The sequence below is a fragment of the Bos indicus genome, chromosome 19, assembly GCF_029378745.1.
Source record: "Bos indicus isolate NIAB-ARS_2022 breed Sahiwal x Tharparkar chromosome 19, NIAB-ARS_B.indTharparkar_mat_pri_1.0, whole genome shotgun sequence".
Lineage (NCBI taxonomy): Eukaryota > Metazoa > Chordata > Mammalia > Artiodactyla > Bovidae > Bos > Bos indicus.
In genome coordinates, this window is record NC_091778.1 from 3,673,755 (window position 1) to 3,688,734 (window position 14,980).

Here is a 14,980-nt window from a genome sequence, read left to right on the forward strand (position 1 = left end):
GGATGGGGCTTGGTCTTAGTGTTGAGATGGAGGCACTTGGGAGAGCACTCGCTGATTAACATTTCATGAGGTTGGGATTTCTCTGATGGTACAATGTCCTGGCCTCATGTTTCCCACCTCAGGGTTTCAGACCTGACCCCTTTCTATAGCACCAAGACTTCACAGGCCTCACAGCCCAGAAGAAAAAACTGCAAGATGAATAGTGAAAGCAACACTCAACAGTCAGATCAGATCAGATCAGTCGCTCAGTCGTGTTCGACTCTTTGCGACCCCATGAATCGCAGCACACCAGGCCTCCCTGTCCATCACCAACTCCCAGAGTTCACTGAGACTCACGTCCATCGAGTCAGTGATGCCATACAGCCATCTCATCCTCTGTCGTCCCCTTCTCCTCTTGCCCCCAATCCCTCCCATCATCAGAGTCTTTTCCAATGAGTCAACTCTTTGCATGAGGTGGCCAAAATACTGGAGTTTCAGTTTTAAAAGGGAAAAGAAATGAGAAAAAGAGGGAACAGGATAAAAACAGGACTCAAAAAATAAGAGAGAAATAAAGCCCTTAGTGAAAATGAATACTAAAACTAGACTAGTGAAAATACAAAATCAAAAACATGGGAAAAAGTATAACTAAATGATACTGGAAAATAGGAAATAAAATAAAATGAATTTATTTAAAAATAAGATGCTTAAAAATGGGAAAAGTATGTTATAAAGATAAAAATTAAATGGAATTTCATATAGAAAGAACAATATGAAAAAGAAAAGGGAAAAAATACATATTGAAGTAAAATAAGAATGACCTTGTGATTCTTTCTTTTTTCCTCTCCACACATTTTTCTCCAATCAATCTGCGTATTCAAAAAGTTCTTTGATGTTTCTAGGAAGGTCTCTAGTCCTCTTATGGGCAGTGTGGACTCACCTCAGATTCAGATCTTGCCTTGTTCCAGCTTGTGCTTGCTCTCATGGTCCACAGTTGCCCCTAAAGCTCACAATCTCAGGCTAATTGTTGGATTTAATACACTGCATCTATGGCTGCAGGAGATTTTTCTCCTCTCATTTGCTCATTAGTACTCTGTTTTGGTTTTGCACCCACCTCTGCTTGGAGGTCACCCTCCAATGTCTCCTCTCCACCCAGATAAGAGAGGATGCAAGTAGCCACTTACCAGGGCTCACTTGATCAGTTGGGCTGGGGAGAGGGAGGGACATGGCAGACATAGTTGGTGTGGATGAGGAGTACTGCTGTGGCCAGGACCTGTGGGAGGTGACCACAGTCTGAGGTGGATCATGCATCTCCCCAGAGGTATCAACCTTAGGTTTGGGACTCTCAGCAGAGCCAGGCTTCTCGGGCTCCCAGGAATATATGGGCAGCGACTTTTTGTCTGCTCACAGCTTGTTGGTCCAAACTGTAGCAGCTTCCTGTCTTCTGCCTCTGATACCCACACCAGCTTTTCTACCTCTGGAGCTTCAGACCACAGCTGACTTGTCCTTCTATGCTTCTACTGAGGGTGGGGGCCTGCGTTTCTGAGTACAATAACTAGAGCATTCCAGGGGTAGTGATCTCTTGTCACTCTGGCAGGGGGGCAGGCTTTACCCCTAGACTTCTTCAGCTGTGTCATACTAGCCCCCTCAGAATATCTACAAAGCAGTCAACCCCAGTACTCCCTCTGGGGTCCAGACTCTGAAGCCTGAGCCGAAGCATCCAGCACCTGTTCTCCACAGCATGGGCATGTAAGCTCCTTTTTGACTAGGAAGGGCTATTTGGCAATGATTCCTGTGGTGAATTCTCTTCGTTTGGCTTTCTAAACACATATTGCTGCTATGCTCCCCACTGAGGTTATGAAGCTTCCCACTGTTTCTGCCCATGTGGTGGTTTCCAAGTGTGCAGAAACTTTTCCTCCTTCACAACTCTCTCCCCAGGGTGCAGATCCCCATCTGAAATTCTTTTCTGTCTCTCTCTCTCTCTTTTTTTTTTAGTTTTTGGTCTCTATATTTTGCCCTATCTCATTTTGAAGAGATTGACTTGCTTTGTGGAAGTCTAGGGTCTTCTGTCAGCATTCAGAACATGTTCTGTAGAAGTTGTTTCATATGCAGATGAATTTTTGATATATTTGTTGGCAGGGAAGGTGATTTCACCATCTCATTCCTCTACCATCTTAAGTTTTCTCCTCATGACTTCGTTTTATACATTAATGGAGTGAAATGTACTTTTCACATTTGCCTGGGGAAGAAACCCATGGTGTCTTGGTGTTGGAAGCACCAAGGAAAACATGACAGTGAAGCACTAGATAGAACAACACTTTACTTGGGCAGGCCCCTTTCTTTTCTTCCTCTGTGGATCTTTCTCTCCTTTAATGAACCATTTGTCCTAGCCAATGTAATTCACTTCAGCTGCCCAGCTGATTTTCACCTCCGCCTTATCTCTTTCCTCTGATTTTAGTATTGTTTTACATCAGAGTGTGTGATACCTTCAGATTTGTTCTGTATCAAGATTGAGCTTATTTGAGGACTTCTGGGTTTGCATTCAAATTTTAGGATTCTTTTTTAGAGTTCTTTGAAAAAAAAATGCCATTAATATTTTTACAGGGATTGCAATGAATCTGAAGATTTCCTTGCATAGTGTAATTATTTTAACAATACAAAATTTTCCAGTACATGAGCAATGTATATATTTCCTTCTCTCTGTGTGTGTGTGTGTGTGTGTGTGTGTGTGTGTGTGTGTGTGTGTTGTCTTCAATTTCTTTCAGCCATGTCTTATAGATTGTTAAGTACAGATCTTTCACCTCCTTGGTTAAGTTTATTCCTTGGTATTTTATTCTCAATATGATTGTAAATTGTTGTTCATTTGTCAATTGCTAAGTCGTGTCAGACTCTTTGTGACCCCCTGACCAACAGCATGCCAAGCTTCCCTATCCTTTACTATCTTCCAGAGTTTACTCAAACTCATGCCCATTGACTTGGTGATACCATCCAACCATCTCATCCTTTGTTGACCCCATCTCCTCCTGCCCTCAATCTTTTCCTGCTATCAGGTCTTTTCTAGTGAGTCAGTTCTCATTGTAAATATTATTGTTTTCTTAATTTCTCTTTCCATTAGTTTCCTGTTAGTGTGAAGAAATACAATATATTTCTATATATTAATTTAGTATCTTGCACCTTTACTGAATTATTTATTTGTTGTATTTTGTTTTTGTTTTGGCTGATATATTTAAGATTTTCAATATATAGAATTATATCAGCTGCAAACAGTAAACATTTGCTTTTTCCTTTCCAATTGGGAGGCTTTTTATTTCTTTTCCTTGTCTGATTGCTCTACAGGACTTTCAATAAAGTTGAGTAAAGAAAAGTGGTTAGAGTAAAAGTGGTTAGAATGCTCATCCTTGTCTTGATCTTAGAAGAAATTGTTTCAACTAGTTACTGTGGAGTATGATGTTGGCTGTTGTTTTGTCATGTGATGTGCTTAGTTGCTTCAGTTGTGTCTGACACTTTGTGACCCTATAGACTGTAGCCCACCAGGCTCCTCTGTTCATGGGATTCTCCAGGCAAGAATACTGGAGTGGGTTGTGCTGCTCTCCTCCAGGGGATTTTCCTGACCCAGGGACTGAACCCACATCTCCTTCTCTCTTGCATTGCAGGCAGATTTATTTACCCACTGGGCCACCTGGGAAGCCCATCATTTTGTCATATATGGACTTAATCATGTTAAATTTTGTTCCCTCTATATCTACCATGCTGAGAGTTATTTTTTATAATAAATTAATGCTGAATTTTGTCAAAACTTTTTGTGCATCTATTGAGATTATCATATGATTTTTATTCTTCAATGCCTTAATGTGGTGTATCACATTTATTGATGTGTGAATATTGAAACATCTTTAAATTCTGATAATAAATCTAAATTTACCCTGGTGCATGATTCTTTTAAATTATTATCAAATACAGTTTGATGATATTTGCTGAAATTTTTGCATTCATTTTCAGGACTATTGGTTAGAAATATTTTAAAGAAAGAAAATTTGTGATGTTTGTATCTGGTTTCAGTACTGAGTTGATGTTGCCTTGCAGAATGCATCCAGAAGCATGTTTTTCCCTCAATTTTTTTTGAAATAATTTGAAATAGATAGGTGTTACTGCCTCTTTCAGTGCTTGGTGAAATTACATGTGAAGTCACCTGGTATTGGATTTTTGTTGGCTGGGTGTATTTTGATTACTGATTCAACATCATTAGTGGTAATTGTTCTGCTCATATTCTATTTCTTTAGGATACAGCTTAGAACAATTTAGGTTTCTTGGAATTTATTTATTTCTTTTAGATTTGCCATTTATTGGCAGGTTTATAGGAATTTATCGATTTCTTTAAGGTTTTGTTTTATTGGCCGATAATTGCATTGTACTGTTTTATGCTTCTTTGCATTTCTGTAGTGTTGTTTGTAATGTCTCTTCTTCTGTTTCTGCTTTTTTTTTATCTGTGTCCTATCTCTTTTTTCTTGATTGCTTTAGCTAAAGATTAATCCGTTTTTGTTTATCTTTTAAAGAACCAATTTTTAGTTCATAGATTTTTTTCTCCCTATTTTTATTTATTTATTTTTTGCTTTCATGTTTTCTAGTTCTTTCCTTCTAATTTTACTTGTTCTTTTTTTTTTTTTTTTTAAATTTTCCAGTTGATTGAAGCTAGGTGATTTATTGGAGAGTTTTCTTATTTCTTGAGATAAGTTTGTATCAGTTCAGTTCAGTTTAGTTGCTCAATCATGTCTGGCTCTTTGTGACCCTATGGACTGCAGCACGCTTTCCTGTCCATCACTGACTCTTGGAGCCTGCTCAAACTATGTCCATCGAGTCCGTGATACCATCTAAGTATCTCATCCTCTGTCGTTCCTTTCTCCTCATGCCTTCACTCTTTCCCAGAATCAGGGGGTTATCAAAGAGACAGCTCTTCCCATCAGGTGGCCAAAGTATTGGAGCTTCAGCTTCAACATCAGTCCTTTCAATGAATATTCAGGACTGATTTCCTTTAGGATTGACTGTTTGATCTCCTTGCAGTCCAAGGGACCCTCAAGAGTCTTCTCTATCACCATTGTTCAAAAGTATCAATTCATCGGTGCTCAACTTTCTTTATAGTTCAACTCTCACATCCATACATGACTACAGGAAAATCCATAACTTTAACTAGACACAACTTTTTCAGCAAAGTAATGTCTCTGTTTTTAAATATGCTATCTAGATCAGTCATAGCTTTTCTTCCAAGGTGTCTTCCGATTTTATGACTAGAGTCACCATGTGCGTGATTTTGAAGCCTAAGAAAATAAAATCTGTCCCTGTTTTCATTGTTACTCAGATACCATGATTTGAGGGTTTTTTTTTTTTTTTTTCTTAATGTTGAGCTTTAAGAGAGCTTTTTCATGCTTCTCTTTAACTTTCATCAAGACGTTCTTCAGTTCCTCTTTGCTTTCCACCATAAGGTTGATGTCATTTGCGTATCTGAGGTTATTGATATTTCTCCCAGCAGTCTTGATTCCAGCTGTGTTTCATCCAGCCCCGTATTTTGCATGACATACTACGTATATAATTTAAATAAGCAGGATAACAATATATAGCCTTGACGTACTCCTTTCCTGAATTGGAACCAGTCCATTGTTCTATGTCCCATTCTAACTGTTGCTTCTTGACCTGCATACAAATTTCTCAGCAGGCAGGTAAGGTGGTCTGGTGTTCCCATCTTTTTAAGAATTTTCCAGAGTTTGTTGTGATCACAGTTAAATGCTTTGGCATGATCAATAAAGCAGAAAGGAGGCCTTAGAAATAGCTGAGAAAGAAGAGAAACTAAAGGAAAAGGAGAAAAGGGAAGATATACCCATTTGAATGCAAAGTTCCAAAGAATAGCAAGGAGAGGTAAGAAAGCCTTCCTCAGTGATCAATGCAAAGAAATAGAGGAAAACAATAGAATGGGAGAGACTATCAATACCTTCAAGAAAATTAGAGATATAAAGGGAATATTTCATGCAGAAATGGGCACAATGAAGGACAGAAGTTGTATGGACCTAAAAGAAACAGAAGATATTAAGAAGAGGTGATAAGAATACACAGAAGACCTATGCAAAAAAAGAACTTTATGACCTGGATAGCCACAGTAGTGTGATAACTCACCTACCACCAGACATCCTGGAGTGCAAAGTCAAGTGGACCTTAGGAAGCATCACTATGAACAAAGCTAGTGGAGGTGATGGAATTCCAGTTCAGCTATTTCAAATTCTAATTTTGTATACATTTTCTCAAAACTACTTTGCTGCATCAAATAGATTTTGTCATTGATTTTCCATTTTCATTTGTATCTTTCTTTTTTTATTTCCATTTTCATTTTCTCAGTGACTCAATTTGCTTAGTAGCACATTGTTTAGCCTCCATATGTTTCTGAATTCTGCAATTTTTTTAATGGTTGATTTCTCCTCTCACACTATTTTGGTTGGAAATAATGCTTGATATGATATTACTCTTATGTTTATTGAGATACGTAGTGGCCTGATAAGTGATGTCTCCTTAAGGATATTCCATTTGTACTTAAAAAATATGTACTATGCTGCTTTGATGTGGTTTGTTTATATATATAAAGTCCAACTGTTCCAATGTGCTATTTAAGTCCACTGATTCCTTATTGATTTTCTGTCTGATCTGTCCACTGATTAATGTGGGGTGTTAAAATCTCCTATTATTACTGTATCACTGTCAATTTCCTCCTTTATGTTTGTCAATATTTGCTTTATATTTAGGTGCTTCTATGTTGGAAATATATATATTTATAGTTGCTAGATGACACCACCCTTATGGCAGAAAGTGAAGAAGAACTAAAGAGCCTCTTGATGAAAGTTAAAGAGGAGAGTTAAAAAGTTGGCTTAAAGCTCAACATTCAGAAAACTAAGATCATGGCATCCAGTCCCAACACTTCATGGTAAATAGATGGGGAAACAGTGGAAACAGTGACAGACTTTATTTTCTTGGGCTCCAAAATTAATGCAGATGGTGACTGCAGCCATGAAATAAAAAAGATGCTTACCTTTGGAAGGAAAGTTATGACCAACCTAAATAGCATATTAAAAAGCAGAGACATTACTTTGCCAACAAAGGTCCCTCTAGTTAAGGCTATGGTTTTTCCAGTAGTCATGTATGGATATTAGCACTGGACTGTAAAGAAAGCTGAGCACTGAAGAATTGATGCTTTTGAACTGTGGTGTTGGAGAAGACTCTTGAGAGTCCCCTGGACTGCAAGGAGATCCAACCAGTCCATCCTAAAGGAAACCAGTCCTGAATATTCATTGGAAGGACTGATGTTGAAACTGAAGCTCCAATACTTTGGCCACTTGATGGGAAGAGCTGACTCATTTGAAAAGACCCTGATGCTGGGAAAGATGGAAGGTGGGAGGAGAAAGGGATGACAGAAGATGCAATGGTTGGATGGCATCACCGACTCAATGGACTTGAGTTTGGGTAAACTCCGGGAGTTGGTGATGGACAGGGTGGCCTTGTGTGCTGCAGTCCACAGGGTTGCAAAGAGTCAGACACGACTGAGCGACAGAACTGAACTGATAGTTTTTAAATATTCCCTTTGAATTGATGCCTTTATCATTATATAAATTCCTTCTTTGCCTCTTGTTGCAGTGTGTTTAAAGTATATTATGTCTAATTATAAGTGTCGCTACTCCAGATTTCTTTTTGTTTCCATTTGCAAGCCTTCTTAACAGTCCAACTCTCACATCCATATATGACCACAGGAAAAACCATAGCCTTGACTAGACGGACCTTTGTTGGCAAAGTAATGTGTCTGCTTTTAAATATGCTATCTAGGTTGGTCATACCTTTCCTTCCAAGGAGTAAGCGTCTTTTAATTTCATGGCTGCAGTCACCATCTGCAGTGATTTTGGAGCTCCAAAAAATAAAGTCTGAAACTGTTTCCACTGTTTCCCCATCTATTTGCCATGAAGTGATGGGACCGGATGCCATGATCTTCGTTTTCTGAATGTTGAGCTTTAAGCCAACTTTTTCACTCTCCTCTTTCACTTTCATCAAGAGGCTTTTTAGTTCCTCTTCACTTTCTGCCATAAGGGTGGTGTCATCTGCATATCTGAAGTTATTGATATTTCTCCTGGCAATCTTGACTCCAGCTTGTGCTTCATCCAGCCCAGCGTTTCTCCTGATGTACTCTGCATAGAAGTTAAATAAGCAGGGTGGCAATATACAGCCTTGATGTACTCCTTTGCCTATTTGGAACCAGTCTGTTGTCCCATGTCCAGTTCTAACTGTTGCTTCTGACCTGCATACGGATTTCTCAAGAGACAGGTCAGGTGGTCTGGTATTCCCATGTCTTTCAAAATTTTCCACAGTTTATTGTGATCCACACAGTCAAAGGCTTTGGCATAGTCAACAAAGCAGAAATAGATTTTTTTTTTTTTGGAACTCTCTTGCTTTTTCCATGATCCAGCAGATGTTGGCAATTTGATCTCTGATTTCTCTGCCTTTTCTAAAACCAGCTTGAACATCTGGAAGTTCACGGTTCACGTATTGCTGAAGCCTGGCTTGGAGAATTTTGAGCATTACTTTACTAGCGTGTGAGATGAGTGCAATTGTGCGGTAGTTTGAACATTCTTTGGCATTGCCTTTCTTTGGGATTGGAACGAAAACTGACCTTTTCCAGGCCTGTGGCCACTGCTGAGTTTCCAAATTTGCTGGCATATTGAGTGCAGCACTGTGACAGCATCATCTTTCAGGATTTGAAATAGCTCCACTGGAATTCCGTCACCTCCACTAGCTTTGTTCGTAGTGATGCTTTCTAAGGCCCACTTGACTTCACATTCCAGGATGTCTGGCTCTAGGTCAGTGATCACACCATCGTGATTGTCCGGGTCATGAAAATCTTTTTTGTACAGTTCTTCTGTGTATTCTTGCCACGTCTTCTTAATATCTTCTGCTTCTGTTAGGTCCTTACCATTTCTGTCCTTTGTCGAGCCCATCTTTGTATTAAATGTTCCCTTGGTATCTCTAATTTTCTTGAAGAGATCTCTATTTTTTCCCATTCTGTTGTTTTCCTCTATTTCTTTGCATTGATCACTGAGGAAGGCTTTCTTATCTCTTCTTGCTATTCTTTGGAACTCTGCATTCAGGTGCTTATATTTTTCCTTTTCTCCTTTGCTTTTTGCTTCTCTTCTTTTCACAGCTATTTGTAAGGCCTCCCCAGTCATGTCTCTGCTTTTTAATATGCTCTCTAGGTTGTCCATAGCTTTCCTTCCAAGCAATAAGTGTTCCTTCATGGCTGCAGTCACCATCTGCAATGATTTTGGAGCCCAAGAAAATAAAGTCTGTCACTGTTTCCATTGTTTCCCTATCTATTTGCCATGATGTGATGGGACTGGATGCCATGATCTTAGCTTTCTGAATGTTGAGATTTAAGTCAGCTTTTTCACTCTCCTCTTTTACTTTCATCAAGAGGCTCTTTAGTTCCTCTTCACTTTCTGTCATAAGGGTGATGTCATCTGCATATCTGAAATTATTGGTATTTCTCCTGGCAATCTTGATTTCAACTTGTGCTTCATCCAGCCCTGCATTTCACATGATGTACTTTGCATATAAGTTAAATAAGCACGGTGACAATATATAGCCTTGATGCATTATTTTCCCAATTTGGAACCATCCATTGGTCCATGACTAGTTCTAACTGTTGCTTCTTGAGCTTCATACGGATTTCTCAGTAGGCAGTTAAGGTGGTCTAGTATTCCCATCTCTTGAATAATTTTCCAGTTTGTTGTGATCCACACAGTCAAAGGCTTTAGTGTAGTCAATGAAGTATAGGCAGATGCTTTTTCTGGAATTATCTTGCTTTTTCTGTGATCCAAAAGCTGTTGACAATTTGATCTCTGGTTCTTCCGTCTTTTCTAAATTCAGCTTGAACATCTGAAAATTTTTAGTTTATGGATTTGTTGAAGCCTAGCTTGGAGAAATTTGAGCATTACTTTGATAGCATGTGAGATGAGTGCAATTTTGCCATAGTTAAACATTCATAAACAGTGGCATATTTACTTCTTTCCCCATTTAGATTCCCTTTTTTTATTTTGTTCTCTGATTGTTGTAACTATCAGACTTCAAAAACAATGTTGAGTAAAGCTGGCAAGATTAGGCTATTCCTGATCTTAAAGGAAATGTTTTCAGCATTTCACCATTGATTATGATGTTATTAACGGATTTGTTATATGTGGCCTTTATTATATTCAGATATATTCTCTCTATGCCTACTTTCACTTTCAATATTTTGACACTTTATATCTTTTAGTTCTATATATCTCTTAACTACTTACCATAAATATAGTTGCATCTGTCTTTTTAAACTTCCTACTAGCTTCATAAGTGACTGGTTTACCACCTTTGCACTATAATTTTTCTTAACCATTGAGATATTTTTCCTTTTGTAAGTTTCATATTTCTAATTTTGTTCTTGTGTTTTCCACTTAGAGAAATCACCTGAACATTTCTTGTAATGTCAGTTTAGTGGCGCTGGCCTCTTTAAGCTTTTACTTGTCTGTAAAACGTTTTTCTCAGTTTCAATCTGAATGCTATCCTTGCCAGGCAGGGTACATCTGGTTGCACAGTTTTTCTTATCATCAAGGAGTATGTTGGACTTCTCCCTTCTGGGAGCTCCTTTTTGCTGAAAAGTCAAAACATAGTTTAATGGGAGTTTGTACATAACAGGTTTTTAAAATTCTACCTTAATCTTTTATTTTTGCAACTTTAGTTATAATGTATTTTGGTGTAGACCTCTCTGGCTTCAACTTCTTTGAGACTCGCTTTGTTCCCTGGAACTTAATCTTTGTTCCCTTTCTCAGGTTAGGAGTGCTTTTAGTTATTATCTCTTCAAATGTAAAATGTCATTCTTTGTCCCTTTCTCTCTCTCTCCTCCTTCTAGGACACTTACAGCATGCTAAGGGGCTTGATTTCTCCCAGAAATATCTTAAACAGTCATCATGTATTTTTAATCTTTTTTTTTTTTTTTTTCTGTTCAGCTTAAGTGATTCCTACTACTTTGTCTCCCAGTGTTCTGATTTGTTCCTCTATATTTTCTAATCTATATTTCACTGAAATACAAGTGATTTACAGTATCATAATAGTTTCAGATGTACCAAATAGTGATTCAATATTTTGCAGAGTATATTCCATCATGAGTTAGGACAAAAAATGGCTATAATTCCCTGTTATAAAGTATATCTTTATTGCACTCTAGTATATTTTTAATCTTTAAACTTTGTTATTGTATTCTTCAGCTCTGTTTGATTTTTCTTCTTATTTCTAACTCTTGTGAAAATTATCAGTTCATGTTCATTCTTTCCTGAGTTTGGTGAGCATCCTTATAATTGTTACCTTGATCTCTTTATATAGTAGATTATGTATCTCCATTTTGTTTAGTTCTTTTCCTGAGGATTTCTCTTGTTCCTTCATTGAGAATATATTCTTCTGTCTCTTCCTTTTGCCTAAATCTCTGTGTTTACTGTATATGTTAAGCAGGTTGATTACATATCCTGATCTTGGAGAAATGGCTTTTTGTAGGAAATGTCCTATCAGACCCAGCAGCACACTCCCCTCCATATGCCTGACTACTGTCCCTTAGGTGGCTTGTGTACCCTTCTGTTGTGGAGCTGACTATTGTGGGCATGCTGGTTGTCAGGACAAGTTCCTGAGCCTGTTGACTGCAGGACCTGGATTGTAGGAGGCTGCTGGTCCCCTGGTAGGGATGGCAGTTGGCGGTGGGTTTCAGGGAGTGAAGTGTATGTACCAATCTCCTGGTAGAGAGCCACGTCCTAGGGTAACTGGCTCCACATCTTGAGGATGAGGTACAATGGCTGATATTGGCTAACTGATGGTGCTATGTCCCTGGCTTGCTGGTTGTAGGGCCCAAGTGAGCCAGGGCTTTTACTGACTTGCTGGTGGGAAGGGCTAGGTCCTGGAGCATCTGGCTATGTCAACTGAGGCAGTTTTGGCTAGGGTTAGCCCATTGGTAGGTGGGCTCAGGGGTGCCTTGGGCTGATGATGACCTGCTTATGGGTGTAAGCTCCAAGCATTAATAGGCTGGAGATATCTCCAAAATGGGGTTTACAAGCACCAGTGTCTTTGTGGTTTATGACCTTACTAAAATGACTGCTATCCACATCTCCATCCCCAGGGGAGTCCTATTTGCCTACTACAGCTTTAAGAAGCCCTCAAAGATCAACAGGAGGGTCTGACCCAGACTATTTCAAATGTCTGCCACTCCACTACCACTCAAAGAATGTTACATTTTGCACATTCTGTAAAAGTCTGTAAGAGTGGTGTTTCTATTTCCTAAAGCTCTCCACTTATTCCATACACAAGCCTCACAGACATCAAATTTCAATGTTCTGGAGCTTCTTCTTTCTTGTGCAGGACTCCCAGGCTGGAGAGCCCAATATGGGGCTTGGACCCTTTGCTCCTTGGGGAGAACTTCTGTATTGTGATTAAATGTGATTATTTTTCTTTTTATAGGTCACCTGCCTTGGGATATAAGATTGGACTATACTGCATCTATTCCCTTCTACCCACCTTATTGAAGTTCTTTATATTTTTATTTTGGAAAATATATTTTCCAGTCTACAGGTTGTTCTCATAGATGACTTCTCTGTTAATAGTTGTGATTTTTATGTCCCCATGGAACTTTCATTTAAATATGAATGACTGTAGGAAAAAATGGATGAAAGATATATTCTCATTGTGTATGTTGTTGTTGAATCACTCAGTCATCTCCAACCCTTTGCAAGTCCTTAATCTGCAGCATGCTAGATTTTCCTGTCCTTCACCATCTCCCGGAATTTGCTCAAACTCATGTCCATTTACTTGATGGTGCCATTCAGTCATTTCAATGTCTATTATCCCCTTCTTCTTCTGCCAAAAAATCATTCCCAGAATAAGAGAGTTTTCCAGTGAATTGGCTCTTCACATCAGGTGGCCAAACATTTGAGCTTCAGCTTCAGTATCAGTCCTTCCAATGAATTTTCAGGATTGATTTTCTTTAAGATTGACTGGTTTGACCTCAGTGCAGCCCAAGGGATTCTTAAGTGCTCAAAAGCATCAATTATTCAGGGCTCAGCCATCTTTATGATACAACTCTCACATCTGAACATGACTCTTGGGAAGGGTATAGCTTTGACCATATGGAACTTGTAGGCAAAGCAATGTCTCTGGTTTTTAATACACTCTCTAGATTTGTCATAGCTTTTCTTCCAAGGAGCAAGCCTCTTTTACTTTTATGACTGAAGCCACCATCTGCACTGACTTTTGGAGCCCCACAAAATAATGTCTGTCACTGTTTCCATCATTTCCTCATCTATTTACCATGAAGTGATGGGACCAGATGCCATGATTGCTGCTATTTGAATGTTGATTTTTAAGCTAGCTTTTTCACTCTCCTCTGTCACTTTCATCAAGACCCTCTTTAGTTTTTGTTCACTTTCTGCCATAAGGGTGGTATCATCTGTGTATCTGAGATTATTGATATCTTTCCCAGCTATCTTGATTCCAACTTGTGCTTCATCCAGCCCAGGACTGTGCATGATGTACTCTGCATAGAAGTTAAATAAGCATGGTGATGATGTACAAACTTGATGTTCTCTTTTCCCAATTTTGAATCAGTCCACTGCTCCATGTTCAGTTCTAATGGTGGTTTCCTTAATTGCATGCAGATTTGTAAGAAGACAGATAAGGTAGTCTGGTATTCCCATCACCTGAAGAATTTTCCAGTTTGTTGTGATCTACACAGTCAAAGGCTTTAGTATAGTCAATAAAACAGAAGTAGATGATTTTTCTGGAATTCTCTCTCTCTTTCTTTTTTTCTATGATTCAATGGATGTTAGAAATTTGATCTCTGGTTCTTCTGCCTTTTCTAAATCCAGCTTGTACATCTGGAAGTTCTCGGTACATGTACTGTTGAAGCATAGCTTGGAGGATTGTGAGCATTACCTTGCTAGCATGTAAAATGAGTACAATTGTGCAGTGGTTTGAACATTCTTTGACATTGATCTTCTTTGGGATTGGAATGAAAACTGATCTTTTCCAGTCCTATGGCCACTGCTGAGTTTTCCAAATGTGCTGACATATTGAATGCAGCACTTTCACAGCATAATCTTTTATAACTTGAAACAGTATAGCTGGAATTCCATCACCTCCACTAGCTTTGTTCATAGTGATGTTTCCTAAGGTCCACTTGACTTCACACTCTGGCTCTAAGTGAGTGATCACACCATTATGGTTATCTGCATTTTAAAATCTTTTCTGTATAGCTTGACTTTCTATTCTTGCCACTCTTCTTAATATCTTATGCTTCTATTAGGTCATTGTCCTTGCTATCCTTTATTGTTCCCATCTTTGCATGAAATGTTCCCTTGATACCTCTAATCTTTTGAAGATATATCTAGTTTTCCCCATTCTACTGTTTACCTCTATTTCTTTGCATATTTGACTTAGGAAGGCTTCTTATCTCTCCTTGCTATTCTTTGGAACTCTGCATTCAGAGTTCCCAAGACTACTTCATAGTCTATTTCTGCATCATTGACTACTCTAAAAACTTTGACTGTGTGGATCACAACAAACTGTGATAAATTCTTCAAGAGATGGGAATACCAGACCACCTCACCTGCCTCCTGTGAAAACTATATACAGATAAAGAAGCAACAGTTAGAACCAGACATGGAACAATGGACTGGTTCAAAATTGGGAAAAGAGTACAACAAGGCTGTCTACTGTCACCCTCCTTACTTAACTTCTATTCAAAGTTCATGCAAAATGCCAAGCTGGATGAAGCACAATCTGAAATCAAGATTCCCGGGAGAAGTATCAATAACTTAAGATAATCAGATGACACCACTCTGATGGCAGAAAGTGAAGAACAACTAAAGATCCTTCTGATGAACGTGAAAGAGGAGAGTGAAAAAACTGGTTTAAAATT